The sequence below is a fragment of the Ovis aries genome, chromosome X (genome assembly GCF_016772045.2).
Source record: "Ovis aries strain OAR_USU_Benz2616 breed Rambouillet chromosome X, ARS-UI_Ramb_v3.0, whole genome shotgun sequence".
In the NCBI taxonomy this organism is placed as follows: Eukaryota; Metazoa; Chordata; class Mammalia; order Artiodactyla; family Bovidae; genus Ovis; species Ovis aries.
Window position 1 is genome coordinate 67,937,945 of NC_056080.1, and position 6,000 is coordinate 67,943,944.

The following is a 6,000-nucleotide window of genomic DNA, read 5'->3' on the forward strand; positions in this document are numbered from 1 at the left end:
TGAAATAGCTCAACTGGAATTCCACCACCTCCACTAGCTTTCTTTGTAGTGATGCTTCCTAAGGCCCACTTGACTTCACATTCCAGGATATCTGGCTCTAGGTGAGTGATTACACCATTGTGATTTTCTGGGTAATGAAGATTTTTTGTACAGTTCTTTTGTGTATTCTTGCCACCTCTTCTTAATATGTTCCGCTTCTGTTAGGTCCCTACCATTTCTGTTCTTTATTGAGCCCATCTTTGCATGAAATGTTCCCTTGGTATCTCTAATTTTCTTGAAGAGATCTCTAGTCTTTCCCACTCTATTGTTTTCCTCTGTTTCTTTGCATTGATCACTGAGGAAGGCTTTGTTATCTCTCCTTACTATTATTTGAAACTCTGGATTCAGATGTTTATATCTTTTCTTTTCTCCTTTGCTTTTCGCTTCTCTTCTTTTCACAGCTATTTGTAAGGCCTCCTCAGACAGCCATTTTGCTTTTTTGCATTTCTTCTTCTTGGGGATGGTCTTGATTCCTGTCTCCTGTACAGTGTCATGAACCTCCATCCATAGTTCATCAGGCACTCTGTCTATCACATCTAGTCCCTTAAATTTATTTCTCATTTCCACTGTATAGTCACAGTGAAAGTGAAGTTGCTCAGTCATGTCCGACTCTTTGTGACCCTGTGGACTGTAGCCCACCAGGCTCCTCAGTCCATGGGATTTTCCAGGCAAGAACACTGGAGTGGGTTGTCATTTCCTTCTCCAGGGGATCTTCCTGACCCAGGGATTAAACCCAGGTCTCCCGCATTGCATGCAGACGCTTTAACCTCTGAGCCACCAGGGAAGTCATAAGGCATTTGATTTAGGTCATACCTAAAAGGTCTAGTGGTTTTCTCCACTTCCTTCAATTTCAGTCTGAATTTGGCAATAAGGAGTTCATGATCTGAGCTACAGTCAGCTCCCTGTCTTGTTTTTGCTGACTGTATAGAGCTTCTCCTTCTTTGCTGCAAAGAATATAATCAATCTGATTTCAATGTTGTCCATCTGGTGATGTCCATGTGTAGAGTCTTCTCTTGTGTTGTTGGAAAAGGGTATTTGCTATGACTAGTGCATTCTCTTGGCAGAACTCTATTAGCCTTTGCCCTGCTTCATTCATTCAAGGCCAAATTTGCCTGTTACTCCAGGTGTTTCTTGACTTCCTACTTTTGCATTCCAGTCCCCTATGATGAAAAGGACATCTTTTTTGGGTGTTAGTTCTAGAAGGTCTTGTAGGTAACTCTTTGCTGATCCTAAATAAACACATTTTGCCTGGAGTAATAACTGGAAGTTTATTTTAGGTCAAAAGTAATAAACGATTCTTTCAAGAGCAGTTGTCTCTGTGTCTGTCATCCTGCCATACCTGATTAAAACTAAATCCCAATTGCTTATTTAAGACATTGGGGCAAAATTGTGGTCAAGTGGAAAGAAATTCATCCCTACTGGAGGTCTTTCTTACATTCAAAATGATTCTGTCTACTAACCATAATTGGTTCACTAACTTTTCATTCACCTGTGAAGATAGTAATTTACCTGGTAATTTCTCTAACCAACTCATGACAAGTGACCCTCCACTAACAATGTCAATAAATGGGGGAAAGGTTGAATTCATCATAAATCCTTAGAACTATGTTTTGAGAGGATAAATAATTCTACTTATGTGAGAATTCCCAGAAATTTCAATTAAGTTGTAAAACTCATATTACAAACACTAGCCTTCAGACAAATATTCAACCTTTACACCTATCAGTCTCCCTGGCTACTGTGGAAGAACTTGCATCCAATTTTTGTATTGATGATGTTATCCATGAGAAAGTAACAGCCATATGAAGAGTTGCTCCTGTGGGTTCAGTATCTATTCAACAGTGGGGAGGAAATGTGTTTTTAAGAAAATTGTGTTTATTTTCATTCTTTTCACCATTTGAAGTTAAAACTAAGTTTTATGATTCAGAGATGAGTGACTTATTTTTTCAAAATCATATTCAGAATATTTCATCCTCAACTATCTTTATACAAAAGGTTTCCTTAGAGCCATCTGAAATTTACACTGTGGTAGAATTAAATACTTTTAATCAGGCTGGAGAATATGAATGTACATTTGGAACAATACATTTTTGCAGTCAACTGAAGTATGCCAGTATTTATATCACCTTCAGCTCAAGCAGGAATTTTCAGAGACATCTGCTCCTATTAGAGGACTAGCATAAATTGGGAAAATTGCATATAGTATGGAAAAGAAATCTGGGTGAAATGGCAATGCTAGAGACAATTGAACTTGAAAGAGAGACTCCAGGTTACAGAAACGTGAGGCTGTCTTGAGACAATCCCAGATACTGTAAATCTAGAAGAGCCTTTTCATATTACCTGTAAGATAACAAACTGCAGTGATAGGAAAATGAAATTGGTTTTGAGGATGTGTGATACAGATTCTATTCATTGGTGTGGTAGTTCAGAAAGATACCTTGGAAAGCTTCCACCAGGTTCAACTCTCAGCTTTACCCTGACACTGCTGTCATTGCAACTAGGCCTACAAAGTATCTCTGGTATACAAATAACAGACAAATTATTAAAGAAAGATTATGTCTGTTGCCAAGAGCCACCGTGAGGAACTCCGTCTGTGGCAAAGGTCATGAGGAAGGAGGCTTCAGTATACGCAAAGGCGGGATCGAGCCTCAGGAAAACCCCTGTTCCCGAGCATCTACCCCCAAAACTGTACTTTACTGCTTTATGCTGTCACCTACACCTCTGACTTTACAGGGGACTGTCCCCCACCTCTATCAGAGAAGGAGTTAACCTACAGCTCCAGTTAATAAAAATTCCTGGGCATGACAAGGGTGTCTCAGGTCAAACCTCTCTGCTGGCAGACTAGCTTGTGTGACAGGATTATCCACACTCTTGCTACTATGTCATGATTGTTTACAACCTCTCAACCATAAATAGCACAGAGAGTTTGGAGTATTTTGAAAGTCTTAGTTAGCATTGGGTTTTTCTAAAGATAAAAATTATGTTGGTGAAGGGTTTTTCATTTATTGGGCCAATGTTTGCTGCTAAATCCCCTGCCCTTATACATGTTAATGAATATATAACCAGCATATAGGAGAAATAAATATTAAACCTTTAAGATTAATCATATTAAACCTTAGGCTAAGTAAATTACTTTCTTAATTGTAACCCACTACACCCTTACCCTATAGGAATGCAACTTTACCTGGTACCTTCGGAGGGCGGGTGCCTGGTTTAAGAAAAATCACTCCTAGAAAATAAGTTTCTGGTTGACTGACTGTTATCGGAAAAGAAAGGATCATAAAATGTCAGCAGGCCTCATGGCCAGAAGATGATGTAAGACCTTTTCATATACATTTATATGAAGCACCTGATTTTGATAAAGGTCAGGACTGCTGACCCCCGCGTGACTTTAAAATTTCCATTTGTCTCTATGTGTAACAAAAGGTATATAAGCAAACCTGAAAATAAAGAAAACGGATCAGTTTCTGCAAAGACTGATTCCCCCGTGTCGTTCTTTCTTGTTCTCTGTTTTTCTGGCTGAATTTCCATCTGGAGCATGGGTGCTCACCAAGCCTGCTAATTTTGCCCTGGCTTTTAAGATCCACGTGAGAGGAATTCCAAGGAGGGGCACCCTCCGCTATTCAAGTGGGTGCCGGTGGCCTACGTAGGTGGTGCAAGCTTTTGGTCTCGAAGCTTTATTGGTATCCCACGTAAACCAAGTTATTCAGCCTCTTTTTCTCCACTAATTTTCCTACTACACTATTCCTTTCTAATCTCTCTTTATACTTCTAATTAAATAGCTTTTTCCTAGGATGCCAACTCTGTCTCTGCTTCGAATTACCCTGGATCCACTGGGGCTGGACCCCGGCAGTCTGTGATGATCTTGCAAAAGTCTGTGTAATACCTCCCATGGTTAAAATGAGAAGCTGAAGAAAATTTGTAGTATTATGCTCTCCAGAGCATTTCATAGTAAAGCTTTTCATAGTTTTATTAGCAGCAAAATGATCAACTAATAGCAAATATACAGGCAGATTATTTTCACTTTCTTCCTTTGAAACCATGAATATATTAAGAATTAAACATATCTTGATCTAAAAAAGAACAATCTTGACTTTCATGTTATATGAAGTACTTTCTAATTCTACATTTGTATGTTTCCTAATATTTGTGACTTAATTAAGGTCATTACAGGTAGCCATTGATTTTTTTTTTCAGAATGAGGTCACCATTTAAAAATGATTACATCTGCTTTCCATGAATGCTTAATAGCATTCAACACTTCCTTTATCAGTAAAGCTGATATTGAGAGAACATAAAATACTGTAAATATATTGACAATTTAATTAAAATAATTACTATGGTTTACTTGGTCAAATTTAAATTTACCTTGTTTTATTATTTTCCTTTTTCATTTGCATTCAACAGAGTACTATCAGTGGCAGTGCTTAATATAATTCAGGATGGTCCTCATTATTTAAACTTGTTGACATTTACTACTTGGAAAAGACGTAAGCTTTTCAAATATTCCAAATTATTGGGGCTATAGAAATGCATTCATGTGACACACTGAGCTGTTTTTCATTTCTCTTGGCAAACTTCTATGAAGTGTGGAGTTGGTTTACTTTCATTAGTTATTCCTACAAGGGCCCTTGTGTATACTACTTGGATTGCTCACTTGCTTCTTAACCATTCACATAATATATTCTTTCTCTTTTATGCAAAACCAAAAATCATGACAAAGAATTTGCTAGAGTGCTTATATTTTGGTTTGTTCATTTCTTTTCATTCTCCTTATATTTTATTTACATAGCAGTATTTCTTTTGGAAAACAAAACCACTTCACATATTAACTAATTACTGATGAGAATGTAAACTCTTTCCTTTTATTCTTTTTTCTCTTTTTTAAATTGAAGTATAGTTCATTTACAATATTACATTAGTCTTAAGTGTAGAACATAAGATTCAATATGTTTATAGATTATATACAAATATGAATATATTACATAGTTATTATATAATAATGGTTATATTTCCTTGTGTTGTGCAATACATACTTGTTGCTTATTTATTTTACACATAGTAGTTTCTGTCTCTTAATTTCCAGCTGCACCTTTTTGGGGCCCCAAATCACTGCAGATGGTGACTGTAGTCATGAAATTAAAGGATGTTTGCTCCTTGGAAGAAAAGCTATGACCAACCTAGACAGTGTATTAAAAAGCACAGACATTACTTTGCCAACAAAGGTCCATATAGTCAAAGGTATGGTTATTCCAGTAGTCATGTACAGATGTGAAAGTTGGACTATAAAGAAAGGTGAGTGCCAGAGTATTGCTGCTTTTGAACTATGATGTTGGAGAAGACTCTAGAGAGTCCCTTGGAATGCAAGGTCAAACCAGTCCATCCTAAAAGAAATCAGTCCTAAATACTCATTGAAAGGACTGATACTCAAGCTGAGACTCCAATACTTTGGTCACCTGATGTGAAGAACTGACTCATTGGAAAAGACCCTGATGCTTAGAAAGATTGAAGGCAGGAGGAGAAGGGGATGACAGAGGATGAGATAGTTGGATGGCATCACTGACTCAATGGACGGTGAGTTTGAGTAAGCTCCAGGAGTAGGTGATGAACAGGGAGGCCTGGTGTACTGCAGTCCATGGGGTTGCAAAGAGCTGGACACAACTGAGCGACTGAACTGACTGAACTGATCTTGCACCTCCCTCCTTCCTTCTCCCTACCGATCACCACTAGTTTGTTCTCCATATCTGTAAGTTTGTTTCTGTTTTGTTATATATTAATATATTTATTTCTTTTATTTTTTAGACTCCATGTATAAGTGCTAATATACAGTACTAGTCTTTCTCCGTATGGCATAATACCCTCTAGGTACATCTGTGCATGCACTTGCTAAGTCATTCAGGAGTGTGTGACTATTTGTGACCCTGTGGACTGTAGCCCACCAGGATCCTCTCTCCGTGGGAT